Source organism: Solanum lycopersicum, chromosome 12 (assembly GCF_036512215.1).
Source record: "Solanum lycopersicum chromosome 12, SLM_r2.1".
Classification (NCBI taxonomy): domain Eukaryota; kingdom Viridiplantae; phylum Streptophyta; class Magnoliopsida; order Solanales; family Solanaceae; genus Solanum; species Solanum lycopersicum.
Genome location: NC_090811.1, coordinates 33,214,273 through 33,242,075, shown reverse-complemented (window position 1 = coordinate 33,242,075; position 27,803 = coordinate 33,214,273). Strand labels below are relative to the sequence as shown.

Genomic DNA, 27,803 nt, shown 5'->3' with positions numbered 1-27,803 from the left:
TAGTCTCAACGATTTTCTCATCTCATACCATCTAAACGATTATCACAATATGGGCATAACCATTACATCAATCCAACAAGACCACATATAGGTCATACAAAAGTATATTACTCAATTGAAAAGGAAAGAAATGAAAGAGTCATTAAGCTCATAACAAGTCCATAAGCTAGATGATGGCATTGCCTTCGAATGTTGAGGACCTACCCCACTTGGATAAAAGGAAGAATCCAAGCCTTCAACAATGTCGTCTTCCTAACTCTTCAACGACCGAAACCTAAAATGTTATGGAAAAAGGAAAGAAAATAGGGTTAGTACTACACGTGTTAAAACATGCTAAAAAGGGACTTTTAGTTAAAACATGCCATTTTACCCTTTTAGGAACTTAATGCAAAGTCACGCAAGTCATGTCAAGCAACCAAACATGCTTGCTATCTCACAAGTAATACTTATCCCAACACAGTTAAAACAATGATTTACTATAACCCTATCATGAAGGAATAATATCACAAGAATGAATAAGAGTCAATCATATCATAATTAGCAAGACAACTACTCATAAATACTTATCAAGTCAACAAGTGTAATGACCAAGCAAAGACCCATAACCTTGCCCAACCAAGTATACTCAACAAGATAACATAACAAATGTCCAACTTTCACAATATAGTCCAACTAGATATATCAAAAGGATAATCATAATCATATATAGACATTTACATTGTAGCATCAACATATTATCATCATATACATCATTATCATATGCTCACATAATATCAACTTCCTAAATCTTCCATCGAAGTCAACAAGTGCAAGGCAAAGGTAGAGTCTCATACTCCTACCTAGGCTAAGTTAAACCTCTCAATTCACCTTAGTTAGTTTATACTTCATTACTTTATTTTACTTTAGGGAACACGTGCCTTAAACGACATAGACCACATGATCTAAGTGTGGAATCCGGTGTTGTAAACCCTTATAGCGAGGAAGGTAGTCTACCGGCCAAAGTAGAAGCAAACACAAACGTAGCTTTCTAGGTGGATCCACTAGCTAGTCTTCAAATGGGTGCAATATAGTTCAAGAACTAAGAGATACTATATTCCCTCTTGATACCACTTGGTCATTGGGGCATCCTCTAATGGGAATCCATTGGATGAGTACTCCTCTTTGGGAAGTCAATATCTCATATAGGACTATAGGGCAAAACTTGCTCTTTGGGAAGTCATCACCTCCCATTGTCAAGTTCACTTGGTGCTAAGATAAGTCCCTTTATTGAAATGTCTTTAAGCCTTTATTTATCAATCATAGTTTAGTTTAGGTCATAGGTTCTACCCCTTGTATAATCATCATCATTAATAGCTCAATAAGAATTGTATGAGTATATGTCCTTTCATCACAATTAATATAAGTGAGGTTAACACATTAGCATTTCATAGCATATCAAGACACAACGATAGTTTCCACCATCCTTATATCACATACACCTTAATCAACCTCAAAACATAGTCAATATATTTCAATTCAACATCATACCACTCTATAATTCTAGTATAAGGCATACTCAAATGTAACATTCTGACTTAACAACAATTAATCACAACTGAAAATAAAGATAGAGATTCTAAGACTTACCAATTCGTTCTCATAGTCTATCATCAAGGTCTTACCATCAACTCATAACTCAAACAAATTTGGGGAGTAACATCATCACACAATGATAACCAATAAGATAATAAGGTCAATTGCATCTCTATAACGTAACTTAACACTAGCTCACAACTTAAGACAAGATGAATAGGCTAATTTCACATTACAATTCATAACTGAAATCACATCTCAAGAACTAGCATAATAGGCCAATAATTAATCTTAATTTAATCATAATAACAACATAGGATAGTAATTTAATCAATAACCAAGTCAATTAAATGATCACAATACAATATAGGTCAAGATCACTACCTAGTTACGGATTGAGTATCATGCCCTTCAATTTAGACCAAACCATCAACAATTTCCATAAACATATTAAATTAAATGTTTATCTATTCAATGTAACCTAAAAAATCATTAACAATTCAATTCATAACTTCAATTTCGTAATTGAATGAAACCCATAAGAAAACTCAACTTTTGAAATCTATTTTGAAGGAACACTTTGAGGAAAGAGTTTCAAAGGTGAATAGAACCCATACCTTAACATTTGACAATAATTTGATGGTGAATTCAGCCCTCTCCAGACCCAAAAACCTAATCCTTTCTAGCCTTCAACCGTGAGTTCAAGTAGAGAGAGAAATAAGAGAGAAGGAAAAGAGTTTAATTGAGAGTTGTCTTTAGATTAATGAGGGTTGAGTATTTATATTGGGTCTTAAATCAACTTAATTAGACTCCCATAACCCTCAATTAAACCCCCTAACTAATTAAATGAGACCAACTTAAATTAGGCAGAAAACTCACTCTCATAGACGAAACCCCGATTGACGGGCCATCTGTGAGTCAACGATCCCTCACCCCTCCGTCCTGCACTCCGTCGATGAGTTCAGAGAATTCGCAGGTGAGGGGCTTCGATGCATTGACTAAGTGTGGGATGACGGTGGCATCGACGCCCCATCGATCCACACATAGACTTAGCCTGCACCTCTGCACTCCGTCGATGAATTTAGAGGCTGTGCGGGTGAAAGGACCTTCTCAACCAGCCTAAGTGTGGGATGATGGTTGCATCAACGCTCCGTCGATCCACACACAAACCATCTTCTCTCCCGTCGATGCATACTACCAGGCAGTGTTACATCAAACTACAAGGGTCCTCCTCAAGGGCCCATGGTTGGTCTTTGGGGAGTCATACCCGGACATTTCAACCATGAAACAACTCAAACACCTATTATCTACCTTTCCATGAATTTTTTCGTACTTTTCCGACTCCTAAAAGTTAATCAAATAGGTTAAAGCACACTAACACCCCTTTGAACCAACTTCCCAAATGTCATGGACGTTTGTGGACGTTTTGGTTCTTAAACCTCCTAAATGACCTATATGAATTAAAAATGGACTTAGAAACAATACTTAGACCTTATGACACCTATGTAAGGCTTTACGACACGTCTTGGATTTTCAAGGTGTTACATTATCCCCTCCCCCTTAGGAACATTCGTCCCCAAATGAAACCAAAACTCTTTTTGAAGGAAGGAATAGACTCAAGACTAGTAGCCCAACAAATCAACAATATCAAATCAACATAAATCATACCATTTCAACAAGGCAAATACCAAAACTCATATTACCACACATAAGGCTCAAAACCCTTCATCATGAGGCATTTCCTTCTCACAACACTTGTGAGCTCAACATACATTACATGAGTTAATTAGCACAAAGTTTAACTTAACAACATGCTACATATCATTTAATGAAGACTCACCATATCAAAATGCACAACATGACTCAAAACTAGCAAAAACAAAAATTTCAAGTTCTTAAAAAAAAACTACCGTAACTTCACTGTAAGTTTTTCAAAAATGCATAATATGCAAAGCTTCACCCAAAAATCAAGATACTTTAACTTCTAGTCATATTTATGTTATTTAAGAGAATGACTAACCTTAATTCTCAAAAAGATGAGGATAACGAGACTTCATGTCGGCCTCAGCCTCCCATGTTGCACCCTCAACTAGACGATTTTTCCATATCACCTTTACGGAAACCACCTCTTTATTCCTTAACTTCTTGACTTGCCTATCAAGAATTTGAACCAGAACTTCCTCATACGAGAGGTTATCCTTGACACCAAGACCCTCAATAGGAAGAAGGGACTCAGGACCACGATACACTTTTTCAACATAGAAACATGGAAAATCGGATCAACTAAAGCCAATTCACTAGGAAGTTTCAATTCATAGGCATCCTTACCAACCTGCAAGATTTCATAGGGACCCACATAACGAGGATTCAACTTCCCTTTCTAGCCAAATCTAATTACCCCTTCAATTGGTGAAATTTTCAAATACACCTTATCACCTTCTTGAAACACCAAATCCCTTCTCCAATGATCGGCATAAGACTTTTGCCGACTATAGGCCGTTTGCAACCGATTTCTTATGATATGAACCTTTCACTAAGTCTTATAGATCAACTTGGGACCAAGAAGTGATGGCTCACCCACTTCAAACCATCCAATAGGAAACCTATACCTCCTACATACAAGGCTTCATAGGGAGCCATGGAAATGGATGAGCGAAAACTATCATTATAGACAAACTCCACCAAAGGTAAACGTTTATACCAATTCCCTTTAAAATCAATAATGCATGCCCTAAGCATATCTTTAAGGATTTGTATCGTACGCTCCGCTTGACCATCTATTTGGAGATGAACAGCGGTGCTCAACTTCATCATAGTACCCAACCCTTTTTGAAACGACCTCCAAAATCTAGATGTGAATTCTGCGCCCCGACCCGATATGATGGATAAAGAAATGCCATGGCAGCACAAAATCTCATCTAGGAAGGTTCTTGCATAATCCTCCGCCGAATATACAGACTGACGGATATAGATTGAGCGGACATAGTCAATCAATCCCCAACCACTTATATGGAATCATATGACTTTTGAGTCCGAAGTAAACTTACTACAAAGTCCATATTGATATCTTCCCACTTCCAAGTAGGAATTTGGATCTTTTGTAGTAAGACACCCGGCTTTAGGTGTTCGGCCTTTACTTGTTGGCGATTTAGACACTTAGAGACAAACTCCGCTATGTCCCTTTTAAGACCTTCCCACCAATATATCTCCCTTAGGTCATAGTACATTTTTGTCGACCCCGGATAAATTGAGTAGTGGAACCCATGTGCTTCTTCTAGGATCTGATCCCCAACCCATCTACATCGGGAGCACATAATCTCCCTTAGTACCTTAACACACCATCCCCCTAAGGAGAATGATTCATTCAACTTGTCGATAACCGATTATTTTAACTCTATTAAGGCTAGATCAAGGTGTTGTTGTTTGTACTTCACCTCAACCACTAATGTGATCGGAGTTATGATGAACTATAGAACCCCCATCTTGAGAAATATTCAACCTCACCCCCATCCTAGCCAAACTATGTACTTTCTTTGCTAGGTCCTTCTTGGCTTCATCAAGATGAGATACACTACCCATAGTCATACAACTTAGGGCATCCACAAATACATTAGCCTTCTTAGGGTGATAAAAGACACTCATATCATAATCTTTCAACAACTCTAGCCACCTTCTTTGTTAGAGATTAAACTCCTTCTAGGTAAACAAGTATTGGAGACTCTTATGATTGGTAGAGACATCAACATGAACTCCGTACAAGTAATGCCTCCAAATTTTCAAAGCAAACAACACAGCCTCTAACTCAAGGTCATGAGTGAGATAGTTTCTCTCATGTACCTTAAATTGCCTAGAGGCATAGGCTATAACCTTGTCGTGTTTCATAAGCACACACCCCAACCCCACTCGGGATGCGTAATAATACACTACAAAACCTTTTGTACCCTCCGTTAAAATCAACACCGGAGCGGAAGTAAGCCTATCTTTCAACAATTGAAAGATTTTCTCACACGCCTTCGACCACTCAAACTTTTTACTATTTTGGGTCAAAAGAGACCCAATAGACGCAAAACCATCTTTGGACCTTTGATAATAACCCGTTAGACCCACGAAACTCCTAATGTTTGTTGGAGTCAATGGTCTAGGACAATTTTTCACTATTTCGATTTTCCTTGGGTATACCTCATCTCCCTTACTAGAGATAATGTGCCCAAGAAATATCACCGACCTCAACCAAAACTCCCACTTAGTATATTTGGCATACAATGGATGTTCTCTAAGAGTTTGCAATACCACTCTCAAATGACCTATATGATCACCCTTATTCTTTGAATATACCAAGATATCGTCACTAAAGACCACAAATGAATCTAGGTAATTTCGAAACACTCTATTCATTAGGTCGATAAACGCCGCTGGAGCATTGGTGAGACCGACAAACATGACCAAGAACTCATAGTTCCCTTACCTAGTTCGAAAGGTCGTATTTGGTACATCCTCACCTCTTACCCTAAGTTGGTGATACCCCGATCTCAAGTCAATTTTTGAAAAGTAACTCGCCCCTTGGAGTTGATCAAACAAGTCATCAATCTGAGGGAGAGGGTACTTATTCTTAATACTGACCTTGTTGAGTTGGCGGTAATCAATACACATTCTCAAGAACCCATCTTTCTTCTTCACAAACAAAGCCGAAGCACCCCACGGAGAAATACTAGGCCTTATAAAACCCTTATCTAGTAAATCCTTGAGTTGAGCCTTCAACTCCTTCAACTCAGTCGGAGCCATCCGATAAGGAGGAATTGATATGGGATTTGTATCAGGCATCAAATCATGCCAAAGTCAATTTATCGTTCAGGAGGAATAACGGGAAGGTCATTATGGAAGACCTCCGCAAACTCACTCACTACGGGTACTGACTCGATGGGAGGAACTTCGGAGTCTAGATCTTGGACTCTTACTATATAATAGAGACAACCTTTTGAGATTATTTTGCATGCTTTTATACAAGAAATAATACGACCTCTATGAAAGAACCGCCTTCCACTCAACAACGGGTTCATTTGGGAAGTTAAACCTCACCACTCTCGTCCTACAATCAATGCATGTGAAACATGCATGCAACCAATCCATACCCAATATAATATCAAAATCAAACATATCGAGTTCTTCTAGATCAAAAAAAAGAAACTCTATTGGGCAACATTATTGGACAATTTCTATACACCTTTTTTGCAATAACCGACTTACCCACCGGAGTAGACACTATAAATGGTTCATGCAAAATATCGGGTAAAATATCAAACTTTTTAGCTACTAAAGGTGTAACAAATGATAAAGTAGCACCAGGATCAAGTAAGGAATATACATCAAGAGAGAAAACTTTCAACATACCGGTTACCAAGTCGGGAGAAGTCTCCTGCTCACCACTAGAGCGGAGAGTATAGAAATGGTTCTTCTTTGGATCATCACTAGAACCACTTGCTTGACTTGAAAAACTACCCTTGTCATGACTTTTCAAGTTAGGAAAACCTCTCATCTTGTGACCACTCTTTCCACCACTAAAGTTAATCCCCGTTCCTACCAATTACTCACCAAGATGGCCCTTTCCACACTTGGCACAAGTAGGATTCTCATTTGGTGAATTAGTACCTTTTCCCCTCTTGAATTTAGGGTTAGACACCCTATCACCCACAGGTTTTGGAAATTTAGAAAGGACTTGATTAGAAATCCGCTTCTAATCTAGGCTTGTCTTGTATTCAAGCTTATTCTTTGAAGAACAACCATCATATGACCTTGTTCTATTAGCATCTCTACTTTTTCGCTTAGTCCTTGCCTCCTCAATCCTTTTTGCATGCACCATAAGACGGGAAATGTTCATGTTGTCATGTAGCATGGCCGATTGGTACTCCTTTTGTAGGTCCTTCAACACCCTCGGCATAAAACGACTCATTTGGTCTCTGGGATTGGAGACCAGAGAAGGAGCACATTTGGACAACTTAATGAATTCCAAAGGGTACTCATGGACACTCCGTCCTCCTTGGCGAAGATTGATGAACTCCACCACTTTTTCCTCCTTCATATTCCTAGGGAAGAACCGATCTAGAAAACCAACCTTAAAGATCTCCCAAGTCACTGAACCACCACTCAAAGGCCTATTATCCCTCCATTGTATATACCAAGTTTGAGCCACATTTTTGAGTTGGTATGTGGCCAACTCGGCCTTCTCACTTTAAGACACCCCCATTGCATATAGTATCATATAGATCTCATTGATGAATTCTTGGGGGTATTCATCAATCTTAGAGCTATAGAATGTAGGAGGATTCATTCGAGTGAAGTCCCTTAGACAGGAAGCCATAGTAGTGACTTGTTGATGAGGACGGGGAACAATCTCTCGATTGGCTTGGGCCGTCATAGCTTGGGCTTGAACCGTCGCAGCTTGTGCTTGAGTAATAATGGCTTGGGACATTTGAGCAACAATACCTCTCATCTCAGCCTCCGTCATTGGTAGAGGGTTAGCCGGGGCTTGGTCAACGTTAGCATTTTCCTTAAGAGGAGGAACTTGGTCACCACAGGGAGGAGCTCCCACATTAGCAACTTCCTCCTTAAGTCTTCAAGTCGTATTCCTTCTCGAATTCATGATTCCTATAATCACAACAATACGTTTAGATGTAAAAGCACACATAAGTATACTCTATTGGCATGATATAAGATTTCCGAGAAAGAGAGTGATTCCTAAGCATCATATAGGTTCCTACTCATAAGTGTGGCGCATTTCATAATAATGAATACAAACCTACATAGACGTGGTAAAGAGAGACATAATTCATATCGAGTATACATAGACCCTTCGTATAGGAAGGTTACATAGTCTTCTACTTTTATTGAACATATAAATATATAAAATATAGAAATAGTTTCAACGATTGTCTCATCTCATACCATCTAAACAATTATTACAATATGGGAATAGCCCTTACGTCAATCCAACAAGACTACATATAAGTCATAAAAAAGTGTAGTACTCAATTGAAAAGAAAAGATATGAAAGAGTCATTAAGCTCATAAAAAGTCTGTAAGCTAGATGATGGCATTGACCACATATGTTGAGGACCTACCTCACTTGGATGAAAGGAAGAATTCAAGCCTTCAACAATGCCGCCTTCCAAATTCTTCAACGACGGAACCTAAAATGTTTGGGAAAAAGGGAAGAAAATAGAGTTAGTACTCCACATGTACTAACTACGAAACCTTATGCACATATACAACCAAAACATGCTAAAAGGGGACTTTTAGTTAAAACATGCCATTTTACCCTTTTAGGAACTTAATGCAAAGTCACGCAAGTCATGTCAAGCAACCAAACATGCTTTCTATCTCACAAGTAATACTTATCCCAACACAGTTAAAACAATGATTTACTATAACCCTATGATCAAGGAGTATTTTCACAAGAATGAATAAGAGTCAATCATATCATAATAAGCAAGACAACTACTCATAAATACTTATCAAGTCAACAAGTGCAATGACCAAGCAAAGACCCATAACCTTGCCCAACCAAGTATACTCAACAAGAGAACATAACCAATGTCCAACTTTAACAATATAGTCCAACTAGATATATCAAGAGGATAATCATCATCATATATAGAAATTTAGATTGTAGCATCAATATATTATCATCATATACATCATTATCATATGTTTACATGATATCGACTTCCTAAATCTTCCATCAAACTCAACTAGTGCAAGGCACAGGTAGAGTCCCATACGCCTACCTGGGTTAAGTTAATCCTCTCAAGAAACCTTAGTTAGTATATACTTCGTTACTTTATTTTACTTTAGGGAACACTTACCTTAACTGACATAGACCACATGAGCTCAGTATGGAATCTGGTGTTGTAAACCCTTACACTGATGAAAGGTGGTGTACCGGCCAAAGTAGAACCAAACACAAACATAACTTTCTAGGTGGATCCATTAGCTAGTCTTCCTATGGGGGCAACATAGTTCAAGAACTAAGAGATAGTATATTCCCTCTTGATACCACTTGGTAGTTGAATCCTCCTAACATGGGAATCCATTAGATTAGTATTCCTCTTTGGGAAGTCAACATATCATATTGAACTATAGGGAAAATCTTCCTCTTTGAAGTCATCACCTTCCATTGTCAAGTTCACTCGGTGCTAAGCTAAGTCCCTTCATTGAAATGTCTTGAAGACTTTAATTATCGATCATACCTTAGTTTAGGTCATAGGGTCTATCCCTTGTATATTCATCATCATCAATAGCTCAATAAGAATTGTATGAGTATAAGTTCTTTCATCACAATTCATATGAGTGATGTCAACATATTAGCATTTCATATATATATATATATATATATACATATATATATATATATATGTATATATATATATATGTATATGTATATATATATATGTATATATATACATAGCATATTAAGACACATTGATGGTTTCCACCATCCTTATATCACATACATCTTAATCAATCTCACAACATAGTCAAGACATTTCAATTCAACATCATATCACCCTATTAGCATATAAGGCATACTCCAATGTAACATTATTACTTAACAACAATTAATCACAATTGAAAAATAAAGATAGAGATTCTAAGAAAATGTACTTGCCTAGTCAAGAGCCTATTCAGTTTTAAAAATAGTAAGTTTCTAAGACCTAGAATCACGTTGAAACTGTTATGCCTCGTATTTTTTTTATACGTAGTGCGCATCATGATCTAGTAGACGTAAGTCCGGGGAATGAGATTTTATTTTAAGTTCCAAGTGATTAAAGAAATATTAGGCAAGGATGTTATTTCCAAATGTGATATTAAGTATGAGTTGGCTAATGTAAGTGCAATTAACTTTAAGTGAGGAATTAATTAGTGACTGATTAGGATTAATTTAATCCAATGGACCCCACCACTCATAATTGGTGGCTGATTAGGATTAATTTAATCTAGTGGACCCCACCACTCAAGGCAAAAATTTTTAAAAGGGATCAGATTGTGAGCTGGCCTTAGTGGACAGGTGTAGAGGGGGCTGCCTCCACTTCATACTATTAAATGAGGTGGAGAAATCCACTCCATGCTAAATAAAGTGGTGAAATGCATTGGTGCATATCATCTTCTTCTTCACCACTTGTCTTAGGCAGCCATGGAAATGGAGAAACCAACCCTGCAACTCTTGGCCAGCAGCTGCAAATAATTTTGTTAGAAATGTCCTTGTTTGGTGTGTTAATCCTTTAGAATACCTTTGTTAATTATCCATTAATTTTAAGAAGGGGGCGTGACCTACAGCTTAGGAAGTTTGTTTTAGTTATTGAATGTGCTAAGTATGAACGGAAACCATAATCGGATTATTAGTGGTGTCGTGTTGGTGCTTGGGCTATTTTGATTAAAGCAAACTGCAGGAAAATTCTGTTTCGGCATTATGTATATGTTGAATGTGATTATGAGTATATACTCCAAAGGATGAATACGATAAGGTAGATGTGATGCGAATTATAAAACGAGTTATCGCTCGGTGTGTCGTTGCTTCGCTGCTATGGTTGCCGAGACGGAACTGTTTTGGGGAGGGGGCTGTTTAATATGATTCGTTGGGTTATATGTGTTATTGGTATTGCTGTGGATAATTTGGGTTGTTGTCGGATTGGGACGAAGTAAGGAAAATAGGGGAAGTGCTGCCGAATTTTCGTTAGATTATTAGCTAGCTTACAAGAAAGTAAAGCGCGATGTTTATCTAATTTCAGCACGATTGTTGCTTGTTATAGATTAATAGCTTGAGCAGTAAATATTGGACGTGCGGCTCGATTATACAGTATGTAACATTGTCCCTTCTTTCTTTGTTTGGCATGACTTTTAAAAATAAGCGAATAACAGACAGATTTGATACTTACCTCTAGAGCGTCTAGGTGACGTATGTTCTTGCTCCCACAATTGATCCTCTATATATCGGCTATGTCTAAGGCTATGATGATCTCTCATATCTATGGTAGTGCTTCTTAGAGTCATTGAGATTTTACGTTTCTATATCGTATTAAAGGTTCATAATCTTGATAAAACATTAATCTTTGGTAATACTCCTTGCTGGTTCACGTTGATTGATCTATTGAGTTATAAGAAATGATTTTAATTGCATATGGTTGCTCATAATATTCTGCTCGTGCATAGAGTCATTTATCATTTCACCGAGTCCCGGGCAGGTAATGTTCGTGCGGAGTTTCTTGCATATGTCACCGACTTCCTCACTAGAGGGCCGGGTATGTATATTATATATATGATTGGTGATGAGGATGGTTATGATGATGATGATGACGGAGATGACGTGATGATTATTTTGTCGAGCCCCTTACTAGGGAAGCTGGGCACCTTATATGTTAAAGATATTCATGATTTTCACTTAAAAGGGTACATGTGTAGCGATATTTTGTTTCGACTTGCCATATTGGTATCTTGTCATCTTTACCTTATGCTTTACATACTCAGTACATTGTCCGTACTGACCCCCCTTTCCTCGGGGGGCTGCGTTTCATGCCCGCAGGTGTTGATGCACAGTTCGGTGATCCTCCCGCCTAGGATATCTACTCTGCTGATTGGGAGAGCTCCACTGTTCCGGAGCCCAGTCGTTTTGGTACATAACTTTTGTGTAGTCTTTTGCTCATCTATGGGTATGGCGAGGCCCTGTCCCGTCGAGTTTCACTAATGTACTCTTAGAGGTCTGTGGACATTATGTGGGTTGTATATATATGTTTTGGGTAATGGTCTGGACATGGTTTGTTTAGGATGACCGCTTGTACAGGGGCAGCCTTGTCGGATGCATACATCATTGTGTATTGTGTAGTGGCAGCCTTGTCGGCTTACGTATGTTATTATGCTTTGAATAGTGGCAGCCTTGTTGGCTCGCGTATTTTGTTATGGTTGAATGGTTATGACTCCATATGAGACAGGTCCTCTTTATATATATATGACGTTGGGGTTGGCTTGATTTGATTAAATTCCATATTGTCTTAGTTTCAGTTGGTTATACTTAGCAGGTTTGTATGTGGGTGTCCAAAACGGGCACTAGTCACGGCCCATCGGGTTGGGTCGTGACAAAGAGTGGTATCAGAGCGGTTCTTCCTCGGAAGTGTCTACAGACCATGTCTAGTAGAGTCTTGTTTATCGGTGTGTTGTGCACCACATCTATAAATAGGAAGCTACCGAACATTTAGGATGTCATTCTTTCTTCTTATTCTAGATCGTGCGATAGAGCTATATTAACTGGATAATCTCTCTCTAACGAATCCGTGTATTTTCAGCTATGCCTCCAAAGAAAGCGACAGTCTCCCAGGAGGGAAAATCGGTAGCAGAAGGTACTAGTCAGACCCGGAGAGTTACTAGGGACCGTGCCCAGTCTATGCCTGGTATTATGCTCCAGTCGGAGAGCTCTGCTACACCGCCACCGCCAGAGGAGCTTAGAGCAGCAGCAGCTCCAGTTCGGGGGACACCACCAGCCCCCGAGGCCCCAACACCTGAACCTCCAGCTCCTCAGTCAGGGGCGGAGGATAGGGCCATGAGAGATGCGGTGCAATTGCTGACTAGATTAGTGGCAGATCAGGCTCGCAGTCATGGACTAGGAGTTGATCATGCGGACAGATCTGATAGCTTAAAGGCTCGTGACTTCTTAAGTTGTAATCCTCCAGAGTTCTTTGGGTCAAGGCCCCAGGATGATCCGGAAGAGTTTATTCGTCAGATGCAGCGTACATTGAGGATAATCAAGGCTTCAGAGACCGAGTCTGTTGAGTTGGCTACGTATCGTTTGCGGGATGTAGCTATTAATTGGTATGAGTCTTGGGAGTTATCTAGGGGTGAGGGTGCTCCTCCAGCGGTATGGGATGAATTTGTGGAGGCTTTCCATGGCCACTTCCTGCCTCCAGAGATGAAGCGAGCTAGAGTCGATAGATTCTTGCGTTTAAAGCAAAATGGCAGGAGCGTTCGAGAGTATAGCCTCGAGTTCGATTCATTGGCTAGGCATGCGCCTACTATTGTGGCTGATATGGCAGACAGGGTACATCGTTATGTGATGGGATTGGATCGTTATCTGATTGACGGTTGTACGGCAGTGACTCTTCAGCCAGGTATGGACATTGCTCGGGTGCAGGCATATGCACAGGGGGTAGAGGATCAGCACCGGGGACGTCAGCCAGATAGAGATTATAATAGAGGTCAGCATAAGAGGGCTAGATCAGCAGGTTATCCTGACGAGTTTCAAAGCGGGCAGTCTCAGCAGCTTGTTAGACTTTCTTCCCAGCCAGCACAGAGTGCACCCCCCACGTTTCATGGGTAGGGGGTTCGATTGTATGGGATATTCGGAAGCTGGTCAGAGCTCTAGGGCGTCAGGGTCACAGATGGGCAGGGGTTTGAGCCAGTCGAGGCCACCTTTGCCTTAGTGTTCTCGTTGTGGTAAGTCCCATCCTGAAGAATGTCGTTGGGCTACAGGTGCGTGTTTTTCTTGTGGCTGTCAGGGCCATACTCTGAGGGAGTGTCACCTTAGAGGTAGTGCAGGTGGTATGGCACAACCTACAGGGTCTGTTGCTGGTTCATCTTCTTCTGTGGCTATGCGCCCTACGGGGCAGGGTATTCAGGCGCCAGCAGGCCGTGGTAGAGGACGTGGTGGAGCTTCTCGTTCTAACGGTCCCTCAAACCGTATATATGCTTTTACTAATAGGAAGGATCAGGAGGCGTCACCTAATGTGATCACAGGTATATTATCACTATTCTCCCGAAGTGTGTATGCATTGATAGACCCAGGTTCCACCTTATAATATATATCTCCCTTTGTTGCTAGTAGGATCGGAATAGAGTCTGAGTTGATAGAACCATTTGAGGTAGCTACACCTGTAGGAGATTTTGTCATAGCTACGCGAGTATATAGGAATTGTTCAGTAGTTATATATAGTCGTCGTACCGTAGCAGATCTAATAGAGTTAAATATGATTGAGTTTGATATTATCATGGGCATGGATTGGTTGGCTGCTCGTTATGCTAATGTTGATTGCAGAGGAAAGATAGTTCGATATCAATTTCCAAGGGAACCGATTATAGAGTGGAAAGGAAGTACAGTATCGCCGAAAGGTACGTTCATTTTGTACCTCAAGGCCGGCAAGATGGTTAGAAAAGGCTATATTTACCATCTGATTCGGGTGCATGACATAAAGGCAGGTTCATTTCATACCTCAAGGCCGGGAAAAATCTGTTTTGGCATTATGTATACGTTGAATGTGATTATGAGTATATACTCCAAAGGATGAATACGATAAGGTAGATGTGTTGCGAATATAAAACGAGTTATCGCTCGGTGTGTCGTTGCTTCGCTGCTATGGTTGCCGCGACGAAACTGTTTTGGGGAGGGGGTTGTTTAATATGATTCGTTGGGTTATATGTGTTATTGGTATTGCTGTGGATAATTTGGGTTGTTGTCGGATTGGGACGAAGTAAGGAAAATAGGGGAAGTGCTGCCGAATTTTCGTTAGATTATTAGCTAGCTTACAAGAAAATAAAGCGCGATGTTTATCTAATTGCGGCACGATTGTTGCTTGTTATAGATTAATAGCTTGAGCAGTAAATATTGGACGTGTGGCTCGATTATATGGTATGTAACGCTGTCCCTTCTTTCTTTGTTTGGCATGACTTTTAAAAATAAGTGAATAACAGACAAATTTGATACTTACCTCTAGAGCGTCTAGGTGACGTATGTTCTTGCTCCCACAATTATTCCTCTATATATCGGCTATGTCTAAGGCTATGATGATCTCTCATATCTATGGTAGTGCTTCTTAGAGTCATTGAGATTTTACGTTTCCATATCGTATTAAAGGTTCATAATCTTGATAAAACATTAATCTTTGGTAATACTCCTTGCTGGTTCACGTAGATTGTTCTATTCAGTTATAAGAAATGATTTTAATTGCATATGGTTGCTCATAATATTCTGCTCGTGCATAGAGTCATTTATCATTTCACCGAGTCCCGGGCTGGTAACGTTCGTGCGGAGTTTCTTGCATATGTCACCGAGTTCCTCACTAGAGGGCCGGGTATGTATATTATATATATGATTGGTGATGAGGATGGTTATGATGATGATGATGACGGAGATGACGTGATGATTATTTTGTCGAGCCCCTTACTAGGGAAGCTGGGCACCTTATATGTTAAAGATATGCATGATTTTCACTTAAAAGGGTACATGTGTAGCGATATTTTGTTTCGACTTGCCATATTGGTATCCTGTCATCTTTACCTTATGCTTTACATACTCAGTACATTGTCCGTACTGACCCCCCTTTCCTCGGGGGGCTGCGTTTCATGCCCGCAGGTGTTGATGCACAGTTCGGTGATCCTCCCGCCTAGGATATCTACTCTGCTGATTGGGAGAGCTCCACTGTTCCGGAGCCCAGTCGTTTTGGTACATAACTTTTGTGTAGTCTTTTGCTCGTCTATGGGTATGGCGAGTTTCACTAATGTACTCTTAGAGGTCTGTGGACATTATGTGGGTTGTATATATATGTTTTGGGTAATGGTCTGGACATGGTTTGTTTAGGATGACCGCTTGTACAGGGGCAGCCTTGTTGGCTGCGTACATCATTGTGTATTGTGTAGTGGCAGCCTTGTCGGCTTACGTATGTTATTATGCTTTGAATAGTGGCGGCCTTGTCGGCTCGCGTATGTTGTTATGGTTGAATGGTTATGAATCCTTATGAGACAGGTCCTCTTTATATATATATATATATATATATATATGACGTTGAAGTTGGCTTGATTTGATTAAATTCCATATTGTCTTAGTTTCAGTTGGTTATACTTAGCAGGTTTGTATGTGGGTGTCCAAAACGGGCACTAGTCACGGCCCATAGGGTTGGGTCGTGACACAAACACTAGAAAACTCTCAATTGCAAAACAGTAAACAAACGTGAGAAATGTAGAAAATTTCTCTCAATTCTCTTAGGCGATTTCAATGTATTATTAAAGGTTTTCATGCAAAGTGATCTTTGTAGATTCAATTTTACATAAGATATTGGTTTTATCTCCTGTAATTATTTATTCTTGAGGCAATTCAAACATTTTTGCAATCAAGAATATCGAAACTAGGGTTGTTCCCAATGAATCGCATGTTCATCTCCATAGTTCTCACGATTTTCGATTCTTGCATTTTTATGATGTGAATTTCAAGCTTGTTGTTGGTATGTGGTGTTGACTAATTATTATGCGTATGTTTCCATGATTTTATTGTCGAACGAAACCTACATGTTATATCCGCATACTTAGGGTGTTATCTACATGAATGTTAAAGTGTTGTAATGCCTACTTGTGTTCGAGAAGATGAAATTGTTATAAGTGTTCGTTAATTGTCTCATATTAGCATATAAGGTTAAAAGTTGGCTTGTTTATCCTGACAGTTTATTATAATGTATTTATGAAGTGATTGGCATGGATAATGACATCGTTATTACAAGTATCTATGAAATTGTAATTTATGCTAAAAAATTGAATAGCAAAACTATGTCCAACATAATATTTCCAAAACATGTAAATCATACAAATCTCTACATCAATGAACTCATAACATTGGGTATCCAATCTATGGGACAAGTCCCAACATACTCTATCCACACAAACTTGTGAACGCAGTAGCATTGAATAAGTAGTTATAACTTTCATAGAGAATTGTACAAAACTACCAAGTTAAGGTGAGTAAAGAAGTAACTAGAAGCTAAAGTTAAGAAATTGACCTAATATAGAGTGTTAGAAGAAGTGATACAAGTCTCATTTAAACTTAATCTATTGCGTCAAAAATACTACAAAATGGTGCCAGAGTCCGTGAGACAAGTCTCACTCGCAACATGATTATAATCTAAGTCCTAAGTTCATGTTCATCAAGCAAATAAAGGATGACCAGTAATCCATACAGTTAAGTAAATCTCATAACTAGAAGCAAGTTTCCTTAGTGTTTAAGTCAAACTCCAAGAGATAAGAAAGTAAAGTAAATCTGAGCTTTGCACCAAAAGACTAGCAATGAGCTTGTGCTAGAACATGTAAGTCTCATGAGACGAGGCTACCACCAAGGTGGAGAAGTAGTCACCGTACGTCTCCTAGTCTTCGAACTATGTTTGCCAGCATAGGTGTTCTAGCCTAAGAAGGCTAGCTGTAGGTTTCACTTTGGCCGGTGATTCTACCTTTTTTTTCAATGCGGGGGAGACAACGGATTTCATGTTTAGCTCAAATGATCTATGTCGGTTATAGTTCAGGGAAGTATCTGGGTTCACTTCAGCGTGAACCTCTTTTTACGGGTGGGGGAAGACACCGACTTGGTTACACTTTAGATGGTGAACCCCCCTTTCGGTGTGGGGTAGTCACAAAACTTGGTTCACCTTAATGGTGAATCACCTATTTTTGGTGTGGGAGAGACATTAGATTTCATGTTAGCTCGCATGATCTACTTCCAATAATGCTAAAAAGAAACTAAGAAAGAATGAAAGTAGCATGTTCACAGTGAACAACAAATCAAAGAAGTAGAAATGAAAGTTCAAAGTGAATTAACAAAGTAAGAGCTCAAGAATATCAATCACCAGTTTTGATAAGAATGAAGTGTTAACAAGTTATGGGTATAGCCAATATAGATTGGCTTATAATGACTTCTTATATTATGCCAATAAAGAGGAGCAAAACGTAATGGCTAATCAATGCCCCAATATCCTTATACTACTATGCAAACAACAACATAATGGGCATAGCTAATAAAGATTGGCTTATAAAGACTTATGCCAATTTAACAAGAATAGAAGATATAACTTGTAAGTAAGGTAGCCAAATCATTTTTTGAGTCTTTTGGATTACTAACTCGACTCATTGTAGGTATGAGACAATAATGAATCATTGCACTTGTAAGTAAGACATAAGAAAGGAGATCATTGAACTACACAACAGAAAGAAGAAAAGACTGAAAATAATCTAAGTGTGAAAAAGGAGCTCTCGGCTTAGAGGGAGCAAAAATATAAATTTCCATTTAAGTTGTTCTAAATTTATGATCATGATTCCAAGGTCTTATGTTCATATAGAATATGAGTTGTATGACTTAATTGCATGAGAACGTGTCATATTCATAGCATAAATCAGAAGTAATGACTTAACAAACTAAAGCGACTTAACTTTCCAGAAATGGCATGTCACTTTAGGAAGAGTTTTCTATGATCATGGATAGTCCTTATGTGTTATATGCATACACCCATACTTAGTACAAGTGTGTACTAACCCCATATATTATTACTATTTTTATAGGCGCGGCAACTAGAGAAGATAGAAGACTCGATGAAGCAGTTTGGATTAGCGATCTCCAGACTTTCTTAGGTCCTCTTCAGTTCGAGGATGCTAAATTTATTATTCTAGCTTATTACATTAGATATAGCTAGTGGATGTCGTCCCTAGCGTTTCATTTCAAACATTTGTTCAAGCGTTTGTAATAAGGCTGATTGGAAAGCTATTATTATTATTACGATCATTTATTTCAATTGTTTAAGCTATAGATAGATGGATTTTTAGTTTAAGCTATGTAATACATGAAGTCTATGTACACTTAATTAAGTATTGAAAAGTTTTAACTTTTCTGCAAATTTAACTTTTTGATTGTGATACAAGCTAAGAAGAGGCTTGTCTGCGACCTCTAAGAGGTTAACGACGCTGGTCGCATCCGAATTCCAGAATCCAGGTGTGACAAACTTGGTATCAGATCATGATGTTAAATTACCTAGGAACTAAGCCTCAAAACAACCACGTTGCGTAGTTTCTAACTTTTGGTTGTGAAGTGCACCACAACCATGACTTAGAGACTAAGTGATGTTTGGAATCTTCCCTTCTTTTACTCTTTATCGTTCCATGTAAATCTTTGACATCTTGTCATTCTAGCATAGAACTCCCTTCTTGTGTGTGCGTGTAGAGAATGAACACAAGAAGAAAGCAGGCAGGAGTGTTGGAGAAGCAGTTGCTGGGGAAACCATGCTTGACTTTAGTATAATTTTGTGTATGGATTGGCTCCATAGGTGTTATGCTACTATAGATTGTCGAAAAAAGGTAGTAAGATTTCAGTTTCTAATGAGTTAGAGCTTGAATGAGAAGGGCGTAGTTCAAATCCAACAGGACAAATAGTTTCCGATCTTAAAGGCAATAAGATCTAAGGGTATTTATACCACTTAGTTAGAGTCAATAACTTAGAACATGAAGTTCCTTCCATAGACTCTGTGTCCATATTGAATAAGTTTCAAGATGTATCATGGTCTCAAGGAGATTTATTGGTGGCAAGGTATGAAGCGATATGTTTCTATGTTGTGGAGGAGTGCCCAAATTGCCAAACAGTTTAAGGCCGAACATCTTAAGCTTGGAGGTCTTACCCAGTCGATCGATTGAGATCCCATTACCCTCACTTATTCAGTTCTTGACGTTAGATATACTCTTCTCAAGTCTTGTTTTGTTTATGAAACTTTAAATTTTAGTGCATTAGTCGGTTTTAGTGTTTTAAGTCCATAACTATGTGTTTTATATTTGCACTATATGAGTTAATATGAGTTCATGCTTGCATTCATGTTGTTGTTTTTGTATAGCGTTGACATGTTTTTTGTGTTGCATGAGTTGTGATGTGCGTTGAGTTTAAGTACGATTGAGAAGGAAATTTCTCAATCTCATATATAAAGCTTTAGATAAGCTTTGCATGATGTACATCATCCAAAGTAAGTTGTTGATCAGATATTCACAAAGAGTAAAGTTTCAAGTATGCGATGTGTTTTTCAAAAATACCCTACTTGTTTAAAAATAATGGTAGTGTCATTCGAGGATGAATGTTCCTAAGGGGGGGATAATGTAACATTCCAGAAAATGTACTTGTCTAGTGAAGAGCCTATTATGTTTTAAGAATAGGTATTGTGGGTACATAGGAATCCCAATGCCCAATATTGAGTAATATTGGACATAATATAAAATATTGGCTTTATGGAGTTAGTCAATTTCTATATATTAAGATATACTTTGATGTTAAACTGCTCCAATCCAAGCTTATTCGGGAATTGTACCTACAATGAAGACCCTAAGCTAAATTTTTTGACTATATATTACACATATTAGGTACGAGGCATCCAAGTGTCAAGCCTAGGTACCATAGAACATTATTATTTAAAATGATTATGTAGAGTAAGTTGTCCCCAATGATATAGTGAGATTCCTTGGGACAACAAGAAATGAGCATCAATCGATGTGCAATCCATGTGCAAGCACTTGTGCAAGAATTCGATTAGGGTGGTTAGGGCAATTAGGGTTAGGCGCACATGTGGGGGTCAAGAAATGTGGGGCTGAGATTCCTAACAAACTCTAGGCTCGAACTAACTTACCTAACTATCTAAATAACCAAGGACTAACCGAAATAAACTAACTAGTGCACCCGACAACCTAAGACCTAACCGGGTGACACTAACCTAGTAACTAACTCAAGAAACATCCTAGTACCTAACTTAGGTTTGTCCAAAAGGTTTAGTTATGGCCCTAATGACTTAGGGGTACTTTAGTAATTATCCTAGCTCACTTAATTAATTAAATTAAAAACTTAATTAATTAATTTAAATGGGCGAACCGAAATCCTTACACTAGACAAGTAACTAACTAAGAAACATCCTAGTACCTAATCTAGGATGGTCCATAGGGTTGGTTATGGTACTAAAAAATTAGGGGTTCTTTAGTAGTTACCCTAGGTCACTTAATAAATTAAAATAACAACTTAATTAATTAATTCAAATGGTCAAATCGAAACCCTTACACTAGACAAGTAACTAAATAAGAAACATCCTATTACATAACCTAGGATGTTCCAAAGGGTTGCTTATGGCCCTAACAACTTAGGGGTACTTTAGTAATTACCATAGGTACCTATTTATTTAAATTAGAAACTTAATTAATTAATTTAATTAGTCAAAACCGAAACCACTAAGCAATGTCTAGATTTGGTTAAGTCAAGTGTTCTTCTAATTCTAGTCAATTTAGGAGGGTTTCTTTAGTAAATTAGCTAATTGATTTATTAATTAAGTTAATTAGTCTAAGTTAAATTACTAAATATTCAGTTTCTAAAACCTAGACTCATGTTCAAACACTAGAAAACTCTCGACTGCAAAACACTAAACAAATTTGATGAAAACAGAAAATATATCTCGATTCTCATAGGCGATTTCAAGGTATTCTTCAAGGTTTTCATGCAAGGTGATCTTTGTAGATTCAATTCTACATAAGGTATTTGTTTTATCTCCTGGAATTCTTTCTCCAAGAGTACTTCCAAACGTTTTTGCAATCAAGAATATCAAAACTAGCGTTGTTCCCAATGAATTGCATGTTCATCTCCCTAGTTCTCCCGATTTCCGATTCTTGGAAGTTGTATGATGTGAATTTCGAGCATGTTGTTGGTATATGGTGTTAACTGATTATTATGTGTATGTTTCCATGATTTTATTGTCAAACAAAACCTACAATTTATATCAGCATACTTAGAGTTTTATCTACATGAACGTTGAAGTGTTGTAATGTCTACTTGTGTTCGAGAAGGTGAAATTGTTATAAGTGTTCATTGAATTTTATCATATGATAATATAAGTTTAAAAAAAGTTGGCTTGTTTATCATGAAAGTTTATTATAATGTATTTATGAAGTGATTGGCATGGATAGAGACATTGTTATTACAAGTATCTATGAAATTGTAATTTATGTCAACAAATTGGCTAGCAAAACTATGTCCAACCTATTATTTCCAAAACGTGTAAAGGCATACCAATCACTACATTAATGAACTCATAATATAGGGTATGCCAATCTATGGGACAAGTCCCAACATACCCTATCCACACGAACTTGTGAACGCAATAGCATTGTATAAGTAGTTATTATAACTTCCATAGAGAATTGTACAAAACTACCAATGAATGTTGAACAAGTTAAGGTGAGTAATGAAGTAACTAAAATCTTAAGTAATGAAATTGACCTAATATAGAGTGTTAAAAGAAGTGAGACAAGTGGCAATTACAGTCAATATATTACGTCAAAAATACTAACATAAAAGTGTGCCAGAGTCCATGAGACAAGTCTCACTTGCACCATGATGATAATGTAAGACCTAAGTTAATGTTCATCAAGCAAAGAAAGGGATGACCAGTCATCCATAGAGTTAAGTAAATCTCATAACTAGAAGCAAGCTTCCTTAATGTTTAGTCATACTCTAAGAGATAAGAAAGTAATGTAAATCTGAGTTTAGCACAGATAGACTATCAATGAGCTTGTGCTAGAACATGTAAGTCTCTGTATGTCTCCTAGTCTTCGAACTATGTTTCCCAGCATAGGGGTACTAGCCTAAGAAGGCTAGCAGTAGGTTTCACTTTGGCCGGTGATTCCACCTCTTTTCGGCGTGGGGGAGACACTGGATTTCATGTCTATCTCACATGATCAATGTCGGTTATAGCTTAGGAAAGTATCTAATTCACTTTAGCTGAACCCCTCTTTTCGGTGTGGGGAAGACACTAACTTGGTTGCACTTTAGCTAGTGAACCCCCCTTTTCTCAGTGTGGGGTAGACAAAGAATTTGGTTCACCTTAACCGGTGAATCACCTCATTTAGGTGTGAGGGAGACACTAGATTAAATGTTAGCTCGCATGATCTACTTCCATTAATGCTAAAGAATTCTTTAATGAAACTAATAAAGAATGAAAATAGCATGTTCACAGTGAACAACAAATCAAAGAAGTAGAAACGTAAGTTCAAAGTGAACTAAGAAGTATGAGCTCAAGACTATCAATTACCAATTTCGATAAGAATGATGTTTCAACAAGTTATGGGTATAGCCAATAAAGATTGACTTATAATGACTTCTTCTATTATACCAATAAAAGGGAGCAAAAATTAATGGCTAATCAATGCTCCAATATCCTTATACTATGCAAACAACCACATAATGGGCATAGGTAATAAAGATTGGCTTATAAAGACTTATGTCAATTTAACAAGAATAGAAGATATAACTTGTAAGTAAGGTAGCCAAATCATTTCTTGAGTCTTTTGGATTACTTACTCGACTCATTGTAGGTATGGGACTATAATGAATCATTGCACTATTAAGTTTGACATAAGATTAAAGGAGATCATCGAACTACACAACAGAAAGAAGAAAAGACTGAAAAATAATCTAAAGTGACGGAAAGGAGTTCTCGGCTTAGAGGGAGCAAAAATATAAATTTCCGTTTAAGTTGTTCTAAAATTATGATCATGATTCCAAGGTCATATGTTCATATAGAAAATGAGTTGTATGGATTGATTGCATGAGAACATGTCATATTCATATAATAAATAAGAAGTAATGATTTAAGAAAGTAAAGAGACTTAACTTTCAAGAAATGGCATGTTGCTTTAGGAAAAGCTTTCCTTGATGTGTTATGTTCATACGCCCATACTTAATACATGTGTGTACTAACCCCATATACTATTACTATTTTTATAGGCGCAGCTTCTAGAGAAGATTGAAGACTCAAAGAAGCGGTTTGGACTAGCGATCTCTAGACTTTGGTAGGTCCTCTTAAGTTCGAGGATGCTACATTTATTATTCTATCTTAATACATTAGATATAGCTAGTGGTTGTTGTCCATAGCGTTTTATTTCAAACATTTGTTCAAGCATTTGTAATAATGTCGATTCGCAAGCTATTATTATTATTACGATCATTTATTTCAATTGTTTAATCTATTGATAGATGGTTGTTTAGTTTGAGCTTATTAGAATATCACTATATATAGTAGTTATATGAAGTCTATGTACACTTCATTAAGTATTAAAAAGTTTTGAATTTTTCGGAAATTTAACTATATGATTGTGAGTCTGAGACCTCTGAGAGGTTAACGACGTCGGTCGCATCCGAATTCCAGAATCCGGGTGTGATATAAGGCCAATTGCATCTCTATAAGATAATTCAACACTAGCTCACAACTTAAGACAAGATACATTGGCTAATTTCACATTACAATTCATAACCTAAATCACATCTCAAAAACTAGCATAATAGTCCTATAGTTCATCTTAATTTTAATCATAATAACACCATAGGATATTAATCTAATCAATAACAAAGTCAATTGAATGATCACAATACAATATAGGTCAAGATCACTACCTAGCGTTAGGGATTGAGGATCATGTTCTTCAATTTAGACCAAAACATCAACAATTACCATAAAAAAGTTAAATTACATGTTTCTCTATTCAATGTAACCTAAAGTAATCATTAACAACTGAATTCATAACTTCAATTTCGTAATTGAATGAAACCCATAAAAAAACTCAACTTTTGAAATCTATTTTGAAAGAACCCTTTGAGAAAAGAGTCTCAAAGGTGAATAGAATCCATACCTTAACGTTTGACAACAATTTGATGGTTAATTCGTCCCTTTTCAGCCCCCAAACCCTAATCCTTGCTAGCCTTCACATGGTGAGTTCAAGTAGAGAGATCAAAGAGAGAGAGAGAGAGAGTTTATTTGAGATTTGTCTTTAGATTAATGAGAGCTGGGAGTATATATATTGGGTCTTAAATCCACTTAATTAGACTCCCTTAACCCCTAATTAAACTGCCTAACCTTCTAACTAATTAAATGAGGACCAACTTAAATTAGGCAAAAAACTCGACCCTCACAGACGAAACCCTGATCGACGAGCCATCTGTGAGTCGAAGGTCCCTCACCCTTTGTCCTAGACTCCATCAATGAGTTCAGAGATTGTGCAAGAAAGGGGATTCCATGCATTGGCTAAATGTGGGACGACGGTGGCATCGACGCCCCGTCGATCCACACACGAACTATGGTCTACACCTCTGCACTAAATCGATGAGTTCAGAGGTGGTGCAGGTGAATGGACCTTCTCAAACAACCTAAGTTTGGGATGACGGTGGCTTCGACGCCACGTCAATCCTCACACGAGCCTTCTTACGTCCCGTCGATGCACACTACCAGGCAGTGTTGCATCAAACTACAAGGGTCCACCTCAAGGGCCCCTGGTTGGTCCTTGGGGGGTCATACCCAGACGTTTCAACCATGAAACAACTCAAAAACCTATTAGCTACCTTTCCACCAATTTTTCGTTCTTTTTTGACTCCTAAAAGTTAGTAAAATAGGCTAAGATACACGAACACCCCTTTGAACCAACTTCCCGGAAGTCATGGATGTTCTTGGATGTTTTGGTTCTTAAACCTCCTAAATGACCTATATTCATTAAAATGGACTTAGAAATAGTACTTAGACCTTATGACACCTATTACGCTTTACGATAAGTCTTGGATTTTCAAGGTGTTACACCATCTGAAGACAAAAATCAATAGAATAGAATAGAGACACGACCCTTAACAACATAAACTAATATCTAAACTATTACATCATTTGAATAAAAAATTGACATGGGAAATTCTTACCATAAGATTCCTTTTTCTTGAAATTGGGAGATCTATCCAAGCCCTTCATTTAGGAGACATCCTCTAGTCATCAACATCTACACTTTGTATAAAAAGATGAAGAAGAATGATATTAGTTGAAGCATGCACTAAGTATGACAACCATGCAAAAACATGCATTTAAAGAGGACATTTAGTTAGAAACTATGCATCATGCCTTTTTAGTAAACTTCATGAACATTGGCATAATAACCACAACATAGTTCACATACATAATGTAGACATGGATGCGATTTATAACAACACATAAAAACCACTTATCACATTTTGAGGCACATTCATTACATATGACATATTACTTCTTCTTTTTACCTCAACATCATTCCATAAGCAACCATGAAGTGTATTTAGTACAATGTATCACCTTGAAGTCACCTAAGGTAGTCTTTCATAGATATACTATATCAACACAACCACATATATTCACAAAGTCTTGAGTGTAACACCTTTATTCTGCGTGTAATAGTTCTATTTATATGACACTTATAAATTTCCTTGTGGTATAGTTATGGACTCAGTTTCATGTGCAACTAGTGACAATAGAATAGGTTTAAAGTGAACTTCATGCATATTTTAATGTGACCTCATTAAATTGAAACCAATGGAAGTTTATAAAACTTGAGATCATCAGGTGGCATTTGAGTTTAAAGTTTACATGACATTGTACATTAGTAGTATAAGTTAATTTAAAGGTATTAAGTATAGAAATGGAATAAAATTATCACGCCCCGAGCTACCCCTGAGACGCAGACACGAGACCTAAGACCACAAGTGATCTCAAGCTAAACCTACTGGTATGATCATGAGAATACTAATGAATATAAACTGATGCGGAAGCTAAATCATACTGAAAATGAAAATATGGGGAATACTCATATATAGATGAAATATTTATTTGAAACCAAATGAGTTTAATACAAGAAAATATTAACTCAATGCTAAGCTGAAACTAACTATGTCTAAAACTAACCTCTAAATTGACTAGAAATGCTAGGAGAGTTCTAGCTAAGTTTAGAAAAAGTAAAACTAAAGGCTAAAATACTAAAACGAAACTCATGACCGTTGTCATCGCAGAATGAGGACTCACCACTACTTCTGCTAAAATAGAGATCGGAAGTCGATCTAAGCGTGATCGGGATGCTGTGAACCTTAACCGACATCACGAGAAGATGTAGCAGACGTATGTGTTAGTACTTGAAAGGTACTGAGCATAAACTATAGAGTAAAGCTGAACTAAAACATAACAGAACAAGAACAAAAGCAAGTAAAAATTTTCTAAACATGATATACTGAATGAGGAGATAATTAAATGCCATGACCAATTTATAACATGTTGAAACTAAATAGTGAATATACTAACAAATGGTCAATGCAATAGAGTCTGACATAACAGAACAAGAAAAAAAGCAAGTAAAATTTTTCTAAACATGATATACTGAATGAGGAGATAACTGAATTCCATGACCAATTCATAACATGTTGAAACTAAATAGTGAATATACTGACAAATGGTCAATGCAATAGAGTCTGACTTAACTGTGGAAGCTACTAATAACCGATAATAAAACCACATGAGCTTAATGCAGTCAACTACTTGGATAAACCACCACCCCCTAACGGTGAATGTTACTATGAGGAGGATTCCTATGCAGTCAATGAA

The 27,803-nt window shown here is 37.7% G+C and overlaps 1 long non-coding RNA gene across 1 annotated transcript; it reads right to left on the bottom strand.

Annotated features, from left to right (window-relative positions):
• LOC112940473 (uncharacterized) lies at positions 1-27,720 on the bottom strand. The gene is made up of 4 exons (XR_003244695.2): positions 27,231-27,720; positions 26,105-26,181; positions 8,688-8,756; positions 1-274 (listed from the first exon to the last, which is right to left on the bottom strand). It is a non-coding gene; the product is annotated as an uncharacterized lncRNA (long non-coding RNA).
• Between the last annotated feature and the right edge of the window lie 83 nt (positions 27,721-27,803).